The following is a 17,241-nucleotide window of genomic DNA, read 5'->3' on the forward strand; positions in this document are numbered from 1 at the left end:
AGCTCTCATTTCCATCCTTTGTCTTACTTGCATTTCCAAGACCCCAGCTCTTTGTGGTTCTTTAAGGTCAATCTACTCCCTCTTCCCTGTTCCTCTTCCATGCTCACTGGGAACGTAGATTTCCTTATCTTTCTTCTTCAGTCACCACTGCTCCATCTATTTGTTTCCCAGAAATCTGCTGAAATCTCTCATGCATGGACAGCTCCCTTCTTGTTGGCTTCATTTAAAAAAAAACTCTTTTTTTTTTTAATCATTAGTCACATTTGGGAAGGAAGAAGAGATAGATACATAGACAGACAGCCATCTGGAACTAGGAGTCCTTGGTATTTCTAATATTCTATGAGTCTATATTTCTGTGAAATTTAAAAGATCATGTTAAAATGAACTTCATGACTCAGAGTAACACAAATGAGGCCAGAGTTACTCCTGATCTTAGAGCAAGATGCAAGGTCTCTCTTCCCAGCTTTCCCTGAAGTCTAGATCACATTCTTTCACTTTTGCCAGGTGACATACCCCATTCTCCCCCCAACCCCCAACATTCTGGCCAATAACAGCAGTCGACACAAATCCACAGAGGAGCCCTGATAGCAGTGTGAGACCTCCTATTTACTTGTACATGGTAGGGGCCACGACACGCCTAACTTCTAAAGTCAAGGTGTGGCCAGGACTGCAAGCGCTCTATCACACTGGATGAAAAAGTCAACTGCACAGACCCCTTTATTCAGCCTACACTCAGCTAACTTTGATGTGCCAGTTCTGTCATCTTATTTACTCCTTACATAGGCCCTCATATCTTGTTATTATATCTCCTCTTTAGAGATGAGACTGAGGAACTTGCTCAAGATTTTGAAAAGGGGCAAGGGAGGGAGCTGGGACTTTGACTCCAAGTTTAGTGTTGTTCCTCTGGCTCTGTCTTTTTTGTTTTTACAATTTTTATTTATTTTTTTATTTGGCTGTGCTGGGTCTTAGTGGTGGCACACAAGAATCTTTGTTGAGGCATGCAGAACCTTTAGTTGCAGCATGTGGGATCTAGCTCCCTGGCCAGGGATCGAACTCAGACTCCCTGCATTGGGAGCTCTGAGTCTTAGCCACTCGACCACCAGGTAAGTCCCATCTACAGCTCCATCTTGCCTCCTTTTTTGCTGAACAATAATACAGTAGAAAGTATCTTCCCCGCCCCACAAAACCATCTCTCTCTCGTAGTTTTCCTGCTATAACCCCTCTACTTATGCACATATAAAGATGAGATAATTTTATAATTTACTACTGCCACTTACCAAGAGCACTTTTGGCATGGACCAAATAGTAACAACAATTTTACTTACTTGCATATTACATTCAAACAAATATAACAGAATTTATATAACCATCACTTTTCAATATTAGGCATTGAAGTATTTGCAGTTTTTGATACTATAAATAATATTGCAGTGAACAACTTCTTGTCTATAACATTCTCCATGTTCAGAATTTTTAAAATGAAGTTCCGAGTAAGGGGCGTGCGTGTGAAGTCGCTTCAGTCGTGTCCAAATGTTTGTGACTCCAGGTACTGTAGCCTGTCAGGCTGCTCTGTTCATGGGATTCTCCAGGCAAGAATACTGGAGTGGGTTGCCATTTCTTCCTCCAGTCAAGTGAGGGGTCATTAGGTCAAATGATATAAGCATTTTATATAATTCTTAATATAAGGTATGCCACAGTTTTCACTAGAGGTCTATACTTGTATATGTCTTTCACCCAGTTATCTATTTGGATCTTGATTTTTTTTAAATCAGTAGTATGAGCTCATTGTATTCTCCATATTAAGCCTCCATCTGTCTATTACATTTGCCACAACCTTTAAAAAAATAATCATAGTGAGTTTTCACTGATCATCATATAGCAAAATTCTAATCTGTCCAAGTAATCAATGTGTCAGAAAAGAAACAGACAAACATAGCAAAATAAATTTCTGAACCTTTATGTCTCCATAGTAATTTGTACTTTTATCATAGTTTTCAGACTTGTCATAAATATTGCTTCTTATCCTACTTATTTAGAGGGACAACTCAACATAGGAAGTTGCTCTTTTCCTAGCAGAATCCAGCAGATACAATGGTGAACAACTATTCTCTCCCCAAGATCTCTAATGTTTTTGTTCATTTATCTAATAAACTCTTATTAAGAAAGTAATTGGGGAATCCACTGGTAGTCCAGTGTTTAGGACTCTGCACTTTTGCTGATGGGGCCAGGTTCAATTCCTGGTCAGGAAACTAAGATCTGGCAAGCCACGTGGCACAGAAAAAAAAATGAAAGTACTTTGTGTCAGGTCCTGTGCTTGGCACTAAGGATAGTAACAGCTCCAAGTCTAGAGTGACAATGTGTATCAACAAGTTATATTAACACTAGGAGAAGTTGTGTATTCAAGATTTCCACAGTATAACATAGTGGCAGAAAGCAAAGTGGGACTAAATCTGCAGAGAGATGACTCAAAGATGACTCCCCAGAGAAGGTAATGAGGCGTGTCCTCATTTTGCAGGTGGATAAAGGTAGAGGGGCCACTCTGTGCAGAGGCCAGGGAGTAGAAGCAGCACCTCCTGTAGAACTTGAGGAATTTTATGTACCTTTATCTTAAGGCTAGACAGTCATGTACAAGAAAGGGAGAACTGAATAGCACAGGGAACTATATTCAATACCTGTAATAGAGGAAAAGCATCTGAAAAAGAGTGGAAAAGGACTGAATCATCTTGTTGTACACCTGAACCTAACACAGCATTGTAAATTATACTTTAATTTTTTAAAAATGGTTTAAATAAAAGGGAGAATTGAAAGATGAGGCTTGATGAAAATAGGGGTGGAGTCATGGAAGGCATCCTGACCAGATCAGTGTTTCAGAGAAATCACTTTGGAAGACAAACTAAAAAAGCCAGGTATGCAGGAAATGAATGGACTAACGCCACAGGCGTGTAGGTGACGCTTTAAAAGACTATCTGTTTGGATTAGCAGATGCAGACTATTATATGTAGAATGGATAAACAACAAGGTCCTACTGTGTACCACTGGGAACTATAATCAGTATCCTCTGATAAACCATAATGGAAATGAATATGAAAAAGAATGTATCTATATGTATAACTGAGTCACTCTGTTGTACAGCAGAAATTAACACAACACTGTAAATCAACTGTGCTTCAATAAATTTTTTTTAAAAGACTAACGTTCATTAAGTAATATTCACATTATCATCCTTAATTATCTGACATAAACACTGTGTTTCCACCAGCACATTGGATCATTAAGAGACAGCTGGTTCACCCACTGAACTAATGTCATTCTAGCCATAAACCAGGAGGACATTCAGCCGGTGTGGACTGGTCCTGGGTCAAGGTTCAGACGTCATGAAGCTTCTGAAATACTGAAAATCACGTTGGCCATTCTCCCATGCCCTGTCACTGCCCAGCCCCAATGCCACCCTCAAGGAATTCCAAGACCCACTCCAGTCATCAAGGTCATCAACTACAACTTGATTAATTTCTGCAGAATAACCCATCTTCAAAAAGTCAGCTGGACTCATCTTTGATAGAACCCCTGTTAAGAACTGGAACAAAACTCGCATTCACAAGCATACAAAAATAAACTCACCACTGCCCCTCTCAGGAATTGGTAATGAGTAGGAGGGCGCTACCCTACAGTCTTACAGTTCATCCTCGAGGTCAAAGTGTTAACCAAGTTGGTTGAGTTTTACCCACAGCAAAGAGAATAGCTTAAAAAATGCAAATATCAAGAGTTCTGTCACGCCTTAAAAGAGTCCTGTGCTGCCTGGAGGGCTGCCTGGAGCCTTCACCACTGAGCACAGGCTTGTGCAACCTGCTGGGAAATTCCCATCCCCGGGGGTCCACATCGGTGAAAGAGACTGTCCATCTCCACCCAGCTTAGTCTTGAGATGGAGTAAAGAAGAGACCCATTCAACTTTTTCAGTCTTTGGTGAAGGAAAGAGGCAGGAAGAGGTGTATATGGGGGTATTTATGATCCCATTTCTTTTCCTCCATGCAAACAAACACTCTGAGCACCATCTAACAAACCAGCTAGTTGAGCATCTATAAAGTCTCCTAAGAAAGAGCCCACTTTTGAAGTTGTTCTTTTTCCTCTTCCTATACCTAAAATATCAACACAGAGAACCAGGGGAAAGACAACTACATGTTATGTTGCAATCTATCATAAGCTACTGAATCACATTAATTTCTGAAGACTCTGTCTCCTTCATGAGTTCATCTTACAGTGGCCCCTGGTTCAACACCTGGGATCCTCTGGATTTGTCCTTTGCTTGGCCCACTGCCCGTCTTGATCAGCTCTCCATGTGCAATCTCAGCCTCCCCTGAACTTCACCCTCCGCCCCCACAAGGACTGCGGAGTCCAGGTCTGTCCTAACGACTTCTTCCTGGAACTTTTCACTCTTACGTGGGGTGCCTGCCAGACAGACACCTCCCCCAGACGTCCCCAGAGGCATCCTGAGCATCACTGGCTTCTCTCCCCACCCCACTGCCCACCTGTGCTTTCCTCGCAGCCCTCTGTCTTAGTTGCTAACCCCAATACCCATCCAGTTATCCAACTAACGTTGTAGCATGGACCAATCAACGACTCCTCATTCTTCCTCACACCTGCTAAATCCTACCAATTTGGGGCTTCCCTGGTGGCTCAGATGGTAAAGAATCCGCCTGCAATGCAGGAGACCCGGGTTTGATCCCTGGGTCAGGAAGATCCCCTGGAGAAGGGAATGGCAACTCACTCCAGTATTCTTGCCTGGAGAATCCCAAGGGCAGAGGAGCCTGGTGGGCTACAGTCCATGAGTTTGCAAAGAGTTGGACACGACTGAGTGACTAACACTCTCACTTCCCTTGGTTACCAATTTTACCTCCCGAATATTTTCCAAATCAATTGCTGTCTCTCCACTCCCTGCTGCCTCTGCCATCGTCGCATTCCTCAGTTACTTCAGCAGCCTCTGAACTCATCTCCTGCACCTGGAAGTGCCCCCAAGGGTCACTCCCTCCCCAAGGGAGGGTCCTAGCAGTGCGTGGTCAGAGGTTTCTATAAAATTTGCAAAGTAATGCAATTTAACCACAAAAGGCTAAAACACTTGTCTCGTTCTGCTCCAGCTTTCCTCTGTCAAGCATGCTCTTAGGTGAAAGGGCTTTAGAGTGGCTACAGGCCTTGATTCAACCAAAGGAGAGTTGAGGGGGGGATTTATTTAATTTGGGTGGAGAATATATTTACAAGCTGCACTGTCACTCCCTCGAGTAGGTAAACTATTGCTAACAGATTATGCTGACTTGCAACATGACTGTGCTCTAAGGCATCCAGCCCCAGAAATATGTGGGTTGTGGAGGGGAAACAGGGTTTGAAATGTTACGTGGCCAGAACTTGTCTGTAGAAATTTCTTCCAAATATTATAGCTCATGCACGCAAGAACTTGAAAGATATCTCCCTAATTTGCATGACAATACTAGATAGTCATATAACACTATCGGTAACAAAATGTGAAGCTTTTCTCTTTTTCTAAACTGTCAATACTGAAAAACAAATTTCTATCAACCACACTCAAGAGCCAATCTCACTAGAGAAGATTACAAACACTGTTGTCATTTGAAGAGACAATAAAACAGCATGGAGCCAAAAGAACATAAGGAAAGAAGGATGGCAGAGGTGTTTCAAGCAGTGAATAAATCAAAATACGTTTTTAAGTTTTGTGATGTTTCCGATTATTTTAATCTTTAAAAAATTATAACTTGCAATGATTAAAATTTTTTTCATTGGAGTATAATTGATTTACAATGTTGTGTTAGTTTCTGGTATACAGTAAAGTGAATCAGTAATGTTGTTGTTGTTCAGTCACTAAGTCGTGTCTGACTCTTCGTGACCCCATGGACTGCAGCACACCAGGCTCCTCTGCCCTTCACTATTTCCCAGAGTTTGCTCAAATTATGTCCATTGAGTTGGTGATACTATCTAACCATCTCATTCTCGGCTGCTTTCTTCTCCTTCTGCCTTAAATCTTTCCCAGCATTAGGGTCTTTTCCAGTGAGTCAGCTCTTCACATCAGGTGACCAAAGTATTAGGTCTTCAGCTTTAGCATCAGTCCTACCAATGAGTATTCAGAGTTGACTTCTTTTAGGACTTACTGGTTTGATCTCCTTGCTATCCGAGGGACTCTCAAGAGTCTTCTCCAGCACCACAATTTGAAAGCATCAATTCTTTGGTGCTCGGCTTTCTTTACGGTTAAACTCTCATATCAGTGCGTGACTACTAGAAAAACCATAGCTTTGATTATACAGATCTTTGTCAGCAAAGTGATGTCTCTGCTTTTTAATATGATGCTGTCTAGGTTGGTCATAGATTTCCTTCCAAGGAGCAAGTGTCTTTTAATTTCGTGGCTGCAGTCACTGTCCACAGTGATTTTGTAGCTTAAGAAAATAAAATCTGTCTTGCTTCCACTTTTTCCACTTCTATTTGCCATGAAGTGATGGAACCAGATGCCATGATCTTAGTTTTTTGAATGCTGAGTTGCAAGCCAGCTTTTTCACTCTCCTCTTTCATTCTCATCAAGAGGCTCTTTAGTTCCTCTTTACTTTCTGCCATTAGACTGATATCATCTGCATATCTGAGGTTTTGGTATTTCTCCTGGAAATCTTGATTCCAGCTTGTGATTCATCCAGCCCAGCATGTCACATGATGTACTCTGCATATAAGTTAAATAAGCAGGGTGACACTATCCAGCCTTGTTGTACTCCTTTCCCAACTTTGAACCAGTCAGTTGCTCCATGTCTGGTTCTAACTGTTTCTTCTTGACACCTGCATACAGGTTTCTGAGGAGACAGGTCAGGTGGTCTGGTATTCCCATCTCTTTAAGAATTTTCCACAGTTTGGTGTGATCTACACAGTCAACGTCCTTGGTGTAGTCAGTGAAACACAAGTAGATTTTTTCTGGAACTCCCTTGCGATCTCCATGATCAGTGAATGTTGACAATTTGATTTCTGGTTCCTCTGTCTCTTTGAAACCCAGCTCGTACATCTGGGAGTTCTCAGTTCATGAGCTGCTGAAGCTGAGCTTGAAGGATTTTAAGCATCACCTTGCTAGCAATTGTGTGGTAGCTTGAACATTTTATGGCACTGCCCTTCTTGGAGACTGGAATGAAAACTGACCTTTTCTAGTCCTGTGACCACTGCTGAGTTTTCCAAATTTGCTGACATATTGAACGCAGCACTCTAACAGCATCATCTTTTAGGATTCGAAATACCTCAGCTGGAATTCCATCACTTCCACTAGCTTTGTTTGTAATAATGCTTCCTAAGGTTCACCTGACCTTACATTCCAGGATATCTGGCTCTAAGAGAGTAACCACAATATAGTGGTTATCCAAGTCATTAAAACCTTTTTTTATCTAGTTCTTCTGTGTATTCTTGCCACCTCTTCTTAATTTCTTCTGCTTCTGTTAGGTCCTTATCATTTTTGTCCTTTATTGTGCCCATCCTTGCATGAAATGTTCCCTTGGTATCTCTAATTTTCTTGAAGAGATCCTTAGTCTTTCCCATTCTGTTGTTTTCCTGTTTCTTTGCATTGTTCATTTAAGAAGGCCTTCTTGTCTCTCCTTGCTATTCTCTGGAACTCTGCATTCAGTTGGGTATATCTTTCCCTTTCCCCTTTGCCTTTCACTTTTCTTTCCTCAGCTATTTGTAAGGCCTCCTCAGACAACCACTTTGCCTTCTTGCACTCTTTTTCTTTGGGATGATTTTGGTCACTGCTTCCTGTACAGGGTTACGAACCTCCATACATAGTTCTTTGGGCACCCTACCAGATCTAATCCCTTGAATCTATTTGTCACCTCCACTGTATAATCGTAAGAGATTTTATTTAGGTCGAATCTGAGTGGCCTAATGGTTTTCCCTGCTTTCTTCAATTTAAGCCCAAATTTTGCAATAAGGAGTTTATGATCTGAGTCACAGTCAGCGCCACATCTTGTTTTTGCTGATTGTACTGAGCTTCTCCATCTTTGGCTACAAATAACATAATCAGTCTGATTTCACTATTGACCATCTGGTGATGTCCATGGGCAGAGTCATCTCTTGGGTTGTTGGAAAAGGGTATCTGATATGACCAGCGTGTTCTCTTTCCCTTGCCCTGCTTCATTTTGTACTCCAATGCCAAACTTGCCTGTTATTCCAAGTATTTTTTGACTTTTGCATTCCAATCCCCTATGATGAGAAGGACATCTTTTTTTAGTGTTAGTTCTAGAAGGTGTTGTACGTCTTCATGTAACCTGTCAACTTCAGCTTCTTTGGCATCAGTGGTCGGGGCATAGACTTGGATCACAGTGAGGTTGAATGGTTTGCCTTGGAAACTAACTGAGATCATTCAGTCGTTTTTGAGGTTGCACCCAGGTACTGCATTTTGGACTCTTGTTGACTGTGAGGGCTACTTCATTTCTTCTAAGGGATTCTTACCCACAGTAGTAGACATAATGGTTGTCTGAATTAAACTGGCCCATTCCCGTTCATTTTAGTCCACTGATTCCTAAGATTTCGATGCTCAATCTTGCCATCTCCTGCTTGACCATGTCCAATTTACCCTGACTCATGAGCCTAAAATTCCAGGTTCCTATGCAATATTGTTCCTTACAGCATCAGATTTTACTTTCACCAACAGATACATCCACACCTGAGCATCGTTTTTGCTTTGGCCCAGCTGCTTCATTCTTTCTGGAGCTACTAGTAATTGCCCTCTGCTCTTCCCCAGAAGCATAGTGGACACCTTCTGACCTGAGGGACTTATTTTCCAGTGTTATATATTTTGCCTTTTCATACTGTCCATGGGGTTCTCCAGGTGAGACTCCTGGAGTGGGTTGCCAATTTCCTCCTCCAGTGGGCCACATTTTGTCAAAACTCTTCACTATGACCTGTCCGTCTTGGGTGGCCCTGCATGGCATGACTCAGGCTGTGATCTATGAAGTGGGATCAGTTATGCATATACATATATCCACTCTTTTTTTTTTTTTAGATTCTTTTCCCATTGCTGAGTATTGAGTAGAGTTCCCTGTGCTATACAACAGGTTCTTATTAGTTGTCTATTTATATATAGCAGTGTGTATACCTTAATCCCAATCTCCCAATTTATTCCTCCCCCCCTTACTCCCTGGTACCCATGGGTAAAAAACAAACAAACAAAAAGTATATTTACTCATTTAAATATACGTTCAACTTTTCATGCCTCACCCAATACCCTCTCTGAAATGTATATCTATGTCACCTGGCTTTTTCAGCAGCATTAATGTTCTTGATGAAGGAGGAGATAGCATCACCTGTACATTATGGAAAAAGTGTGGCGGTGATGGTTCACACTGGATGGGGAGAAGAGATGAGGGTGGAAACAGAAATGCAGATAGTTAAAGGTCCAGTTGAGGCTGGAAGTACAAATCCCTCTTCCAGCCAGTTGACACTGAAGCTCACAATCCTCCTGCTTGTTTCCAGGGCCAGAGTGTGCCAGCAGAATGGCCCAGGCCGGTGTATGAAGCACGGACTCTGAACAGCAGCAGAGAGAGCTATGGAGGGTTACAGTGACTCCAACAGCCAGCGATCATAGGAGCCAGGGAAGGCCAAGAAAATGTGAGGGGCTGCAGGAGTGGGGAAGAGGCAGAAAGATGCAGCTAAATGTATAGGAGAATAAGAGTGTGAGGTTGTGATGAGGCCAAAGATAAGATGATGTTTTGTGCAAAAAAAAAGCACATGTAAATATCCGTTTTTAAGTTTGATTTGCATTTTTTTTCTTGTTAGGCATAGAAAAGTTCATTATTTCCGAAAGAACAGTATTCTAAAATAACCCTGCCCAGCAATACCACTGCAAGGTATATAGCCAGAGGAATGGAAAGCAGAACTTGAACAGATATTTGTGCCCTGATATTTAATATAGTGTTATTCAAAATAGCCAGAAGAGTGTCACACAATTCGAAGTGTCCATCAAGAGATGAATGAAATGAATAGATAAACTGGTACACAAGTTGTCCCTTTGTATCTGCAGGGTACTGCCACCAGGACCCCTGCAGATGCCAAAATCAGGATGCTCAAGAAATTTGAGTATATATGCATATGTCCTGTGCACATTCTCCCATATACTTTTTTTAATAATTAAAAATTTTTTTGGCTATGCTGGGTCTTTGTTGCTGTGCGCACTTTTCTGTAGTTGTGAGTGGGGGCTACTGTTCACTGCAGTGCACGGGCTTCTCATTGCAGTGGCTTCTCTTGTTGCAGAGACCAGCCTCTAGGGCGTGTGGGCTTCAGTAGTCGTGGCAAGTAGGCTTAATAGTTGCCACTCCTCGGCTTTAGAGCACGGGCTCAACTGTTGTGGTATATGAGCTTAGTTACTTCAAGGTATGAGGGACCTTCCCAGACCAGGGATCATACCTGTGTCTCCTGCTTTGGCAAGTGGATTCTTTACCACTGAGCCACCAGGGAAGCCCTTCCATATACTTTAAATCATCTCTAGATTACTTATAATACCTAATACAGTGTAAATGCTATGTAAATAGTTGTAAATACAATGTAAATGTCATGTAAAACATTGGTGCTATGCAACCACCTCAAGGTTTGCTTTATGGAACTTCTTGTAATTTTTTTTTTTTTTCCTTACTCTGTGGTTGGTTGAGTCTGCAGATGTGGAACCCACAGATATGGAGCACTGACTGTATATATACCATAAAGTATTATTCAGTATAAAAATAAATGAAATTCTGACACATGCTATAACATGACTGAATCTTGAAAATATGCTAAGTGAAATAAGTCAGTCACAAAAGGAAAATACTGTATGGTTCCACTTTTGTGAAACATCTAGAATATGCAAACTCACAGTGGCAGAAAGTAGACTAGAGCTTCCCAGTGGCTGAAAGGAGGCTGTAATGGGGAGTTATTGCATAACAGCGTTTCTGTCTGGGTGAATGAAAAGATTTCGTGAGTAGATAATGGCCATGGTTACACAACGTTATGAATGTAATTTATGCCACTGAATTTTTAACCACTTAAAAATGGTTAAAATGCCAAATTTAATGTTATATATATTTTACCACAATTTACAAAATTAATGTACAGAATCCATTGAATTGTGTACTTTAAATGGGTGAGGTCCACAGTACGTGATTTATATCTAAATAAATCTGTTAATAAATAAATAAATAAATCTGAAATGGTCTGTGAGATGAAGCAACAGAAATAAGTCCACAGGCACTATAACATTAATAAAATCATAGAAATCAGTCAGTAATGTAAAAAGGAAGGTACAATGGAGTATTCATGTACAATTTAAAGAGACTAAATAAATTAAACATGGTATATGTGGATGCATGCATTTGTGGTAAAATCACAAAATGTATGTAAGGATAAATACCATTCCCTCCTCCTCCATCTGAGGGGGGAGGGCAAGAAACAGGAGATATACCCAGCTTTACCTGCATTGTATTATTTTCTTAAACAATTAGAAGCAAAGATTTCATAATGACCTGTGTTATATCTAGGTATTGGGTACATGAGTGTCTGCAACATTATTCTATATATTAAAAAAATTTCAAGATGTTATATTTTGAAGACAAATATATATCGTAATATTTCTCATGAAGAAATAAAAGACTCCATTTATAATGATATTAGAATTAGGAACATAGAATATTTGAGAATAAACATATTCAGAAATGGACAGGGACTATTTTTTAAGAAAACTTTAAAACAAGGACATCAGAGAAGACTTGAATAGATAGAAAACCGTTTTCTTGGCTAAGTCTCAATACAGTAAATATCACCCCTAATTTGATGTATAAATTTAATACAAAACTAATTAAAACATCTACAGGTATCTTGAGTTTTTGTTTTGAAGTTGATAGAATAATATGAAAGTTTATAATAGCTGGGGAAATCCTGAAAGACTACAGATGGAAGACTAGGACTTTCCAGTGGCTAACACTCCGGGCTTCCACTGCATGGGGGGCCCAGGTTCGATCCTTGGTCGGGGAACTACATCCCACATGCCATAACTAAAATTCTACATGCTGCAACTAAGACCCGGTGAAGCCACATTAATTTAAAAATTTGTAAATAAGTAAAATAAAAGTTCAAAATAATCTAAATACCCATCAATTAGAAATGGTGTAAGTAAATGGCAGTAGATCTAAATAGTATAATAGCATGTGGCTGAGTACATGCTACATGTACAACAGCATGTAATGATCTCATTACAGAGAATGAGATCATTTAGGTTAAGAAGGCTCACTAAACAGAACATCTGATGTCATTCTTGCCCCAAACACCAATAAAATCTCAATGAATAGATTTTTGTTTAAGGCAGAAATACACAGAACTGAAGAACAGGAGAGGAGACAACAGCAATAAAATTTTGGAAGCTGGAAAACAGACAAATGAATGGCAAGTCAGTAGTAAGAAAGGCAAACCCTAACCGAGAATGGGAGGAAATGGAGAACCAATTCCATTTGGTTCTGAAGAATTACCAAAAGGCTCGAAACTGGCAGCACCTTCCGAACCTGGGAGGTACAGGTGCTTAATTAAATAAGGAGCATGATCCACAGATTGCTGCTTCTCCACGCTGAGGGTTCTCAACCTCTAGTGCGTGCCAGAGTCTCCTAGGGTCTGTAGAGCCCTGGACTGCTGGCCCTCCCCACAGAGCTTCTGATTCAGTGGGATGAGAATTCCCATCAGGTTACTAGGTGGTCCTGAGGCGCTGGTATGTGAGAAACACTGCTCTGTGAATGCCGTGCCCTCTCCCTCCTGGGACTAGAGATTTATTTTCTGGGGAGGAGAAAACATGGTCTTTGGGTTCCTGGTTAACCTGCAGAGTTACGGACATGTAGAGCATTTTAAAAGGGGAGAATGCGATCATGTACAGAGTAAAAAGGAACTACCACCACCCCAGCCCTGCTCCGGGGTGCAGAATGCTGGGAGCCAGCCACTTATTCCAGGCAGAAAATCAGAAGACATCTTTCTTGGAAATCTTAACAGTCATACAGGAAACATTTAAAGATACTGATACTTTGTAATTTTATATAATTAAACAAAATTAGTCAAAAAGGAAAAAGGCAACCTCTATAAATAAAAAACCCCTAAAGGAAATAAATGAACCTGTTGGATAAGCAGCATAACCAAAAGTTACCTGTGGTTACAATGAGTGTTGACTGTGACAAATCTGGCCCTGACGGTAGGGGGATGCGATGGTTTTAACAGTATGCCCACAAATTCTCTGATCCTCTTCCCTTCAATAAGTGGAACTTAGTCCCTGTGAGGATGGCCCATACTTAGTAACTGGCTTCTGGAGGAAAGAATGTGGAAAAAGGGATAGGATGTCATTCTTTGTTTAGGTAATTAAAAGACTGCAGCTTTGGGAGTTCAGTGATTCAGTGACTCCCTGGGAGTCCAGTGGTTAAGACTCCATGCTTCCACTGCAGAGGCCATGGGTTCAATCCCTGGTTGAGAAATAAGGTCCCATGTGTCATAAATAAATTAAAAAAAAGGTTTTTTTAAAAGACTGCAACTTTCATCTGGAGGTGCCCGCTTGCTCACAGATCTTTCACTGTGGGGGAAGCCACATTGTAAGCCACCTCATGGAGAGTCCTACATGGCAAGGAACTTTAGTGACCTGCCCTTAGCCCTGTGAGATGGACCTTTCAAAGGGGAGCGGGTGGGAATGTAAGTTGTTGCAGCCACTATGGAGAACAGTATGGAGGTTCCTCAAGAAACTAAAGATAGAGCTGCTATATGATCCTGCAATCCCACTCCTAAGAATATATCTGGACAAAATTGTAATTCAAAAAGACTCATCCACCCCAGTGTTTGTAGCAGCACTGTTCACAGTAGCCAGGACATGGAAACATCCTAAATGTCCACTGACAGACGCATGGATAAAGAAGATGTAGTACATACATACAATAGAATATTACTAAGCCATAAGAAAATAAAATTATGCCATTTTGTAGGATGGACCTATAGATCATCATCCTACATGAAATGAAGAAAGATAAATACCATATAATATCACTTATATGTGAGATCTAAAAATTGGTACAGATGAACTAATTTACAGAACAGAAACAGACTCACTGACATAGAAAACAAACTTATGGGGACTTCCCTGGTGGGCTAGTAGTTAAGAATCTGCTTGCCAAGGCAGAGGACATGGGTTTGATACCTGGTCCAGGAAGATCCCACATGCCTTGGGGCAACTAAGCACAGGCGCCACAACTACTGAGCCCAGTCTCTAGAGCCCAAGAGTCGCAACTACTGAAGCCTGTGCTCCACCTCAAGAGAAGCCAGCACAGTGAGAAGCCCGCGCACCACAGTGAAGAGGAGTCCCCGCTCAGCACAACTAGGGAAAGCCCTCACGCAACAAAGAAGGCCCAGTGCGGCCAAAAATAAATTAGTCAGTAAAATTTAAAAGAAAACAAACTTATGGTTACCAAAGGGGAAAAAAGGTGGGGGAAGGATAAATTAGGAGTTTGGGATTACATGTACACAGTACTATATATATAAAATAGATAACCAACAAGACCTACTGAATAGCACCGGGAACTATGTTCAGAATCCTGTAATAAACCATAATGGAAGAGAATATGTATATATATGTATAACCGAACCACTTTGCTGTACACGGGAAACTAACATAACATTGTAAATCAACCATACTTCAATTTAAAAAAAAACAAAGAAATGGATCCTTTAGCCCCATGCAAGTCTTTAGAGCCTGCTGCTTGGCCAACAGCTTTCCCTGCAGCCTCAGGAGAATTCATGAGCTAGAACATACAGCTAAGCCACCCTATATTCTTCACCGTCAGAAACTGTGTGAGATCATACATATATGTATGTTTGGCCATGCCATGAAGCTTGTGGGATTCACCAAATAGAGAGTGAATCTGGGCCATGACAGTGGAAGCCCAGAATCCTAACCAGCAGGCCACCAGAGAACTCCTAACATCTGTTGTTTTAAGCTACTAAGTTTGTGGGTAATTTGTTGCACAGCAATAAACTGGGGAGAAAACAAATCTCTCTTGAGGATTCACATCCACAACTAGCCCACTACTAAAATACGTGCCATTCAGAGCATGTAAGTCAGGAGGGATGTAATTGAAGTTAACGTGAGATAAAGTTCTGGTTGTAGGAAGGAAGTAAAGATATAGATTAATTTTTAATTATTATAAATTAAAACTAAATGTTAACGTTTTTTGAAAGCCAGGTATAAAGGAATACATATTGTATGAACCCATCTATATAAAGTCAAAAAACAAGCACAGCTAACTTGTGGGGATCAAGGTCAGTGGAACGTCAATAATTAGAAGGAACATGAGGGAAGCTTCTGAGGGATTGTGTGTTGGTTCCAGGGGTTTGTGATTTATAAATCACTGAGCTCTACACTAATGAGCTGTGCTTTTGTGGGGAGGGTGGGGTGTACATACTTTACACTTCAACTGGTAACCCCTAAAGAAGTGAAAATATAGAGGGTAACATCCAAATTAGGGTGTGGAGGGGCGGTGATATAAGAAAACAAAAAGAAATGGTTCAAAAGAAAGTGAGAAAGGAACACAAAACAGAAAAGGTAGGCAAGAAGATAATTAGAAGATGCTGAAATAATCGATGTATATCAAGAATTACAATGGATGATGAGTAGGTGCACCAGTTAAAAGACAAAATGTTCAAACGAGATTTTTTAAAAAGTCAGCTATAACCTGTCTACCAAGGACGTGTGTTTTTATTTTTTATTTTGTTTTTATTGAAGTAAAGTTGATTTACAGTGTTGTGTTAATTTCTGCTGTACAACGAAGTCAGTTATACACTTATACATTCTTTTTCATTATGGTTTATTACAAAGATATTGAATATAGTTCCCTGTGCTATATAGTAGGACCTTGTTGCTTATCCATCCTATGTATAATAGTTTCTATTTGCTAACCCCAGGCTCCCAATCCATCCCTCTCTCCCTCACCAGCCACAAGTCTGTTCTCTATGTCTGTGAGTTTGTTTCTGTTTTGGGACAGTTTGGGGGGATGATTTTTAAGAAAGGATATAGAAAGCTTGAAATTAAAGCACTGTGAAAGATATACCAGGTAAAAGAATGCAGGTAAGTATATTAGTATCAGACATAACACATTCTAAGGCAAAAATCATTATCAGAGATAGAGAGTTTTCCATATAATGATACAAAAAGATTTAATTCTCAATTTGCATTCTAATAATATGGCCTCAACAACTGACAGAACTACAAGGAGAAATACATAAACACAACTCTCTCAATAACTAATAGAATAAACTAACAAAAATTAGGAAGGATATAAAAGATATCAATAGCACCATTAATAAGCTTAATCAAATGAACATGTATACAGATTATAGCCAACAATTATAAAACATGCAGTCTTTTCAAGAATACATGGAATATTTGTTCATATTGGTATAAGCCAGGCTGTATGAGGAGTTTCAATAAATTTCAAGGGATTGGTATTATACTCAAAACATTCTCTAACCAGAATGCAACTATGTGAGAAACCATCAGACTAGAAAAATACTTGTGTTTAGTATTTTAAAACCTTACTTGTGAACATTTGAAGGGTCAAAGAAAAATCAAACTAAGCATCTGTAAAAGCAATAATAAATATATTACATATCAAGACTTACGAGATGGAACCATAGCAGTACTTGAAGGAAAGGTGAAGACTTGAGCATTTATATTAGAAAAGAACAAAGTCTGGTTTAAAAAGCTAAGCTTCAAATAAAGGAAGGAAACAAGAAAGATAGGAACAGAGAGCTTTGAAATAGAGAACAAATGTACAAGACAGAACTTGGGAGTCATCACTCTAAATTCTAAAGATTAAACCCACAATAAAAATCACACGAGCAGCATTTTAACCACACATCTGAAAATGCAGAGGAAATGAACAAACTCTGAGTAGTTAGGTATCGACTCTACTTTTTAATAGGTTTAAAGTATTTCATAATATTAACGTTAACTCTTAGGCTTAAATTGAGACTATATTGAAAACAAAAAAAAAGTTTATACCATTTATAGGCAGAAAACCTTTGTTTTTAACTTCAAAACTCAGGTGACTGAGCAGAAAAACTGTGGGTTTTTTTTTTTTTTTTAAGCCACACAGAGACAGGAAACCCCACCTGGGTGCGTTAGATGCCTCAAAAGGTCACAACATTAGCAGGACTAAGCGTTCAGGTGTCAGGCCA

General features: G+C 40.1%; 1 protein-coding gene across 2 annotated transcripts in view; it reads right to left on the bottom strand.

The window, feature by feature from the left end:
- GLB1 (galactosidase beta 1) overlaps nt 1-17,241 on the bottom strand; it is a 97,935-nt gene that overhangs the window by 36,520 nt on the left and 44,174 nt on the right. The window lies entirely within an intron of this gene.

Source organism: Giraffa tippelskirchi, chromosome 9 (assembly GCF_054371585.1).
Source record: "Giraffa tippelskirchi isolate mGirTip1 chromosome 9, T2T-mGirTip1v1.2.pri, whole genome shotgun sequence".
NCBI classification, from domain to species: domain Eukaryota; kingdom Metazoa; phylum Chordata; class Mammalia; order Artiodactyla; family Giraffidae; genus Giraffa; species Giraffa tippelskirchi.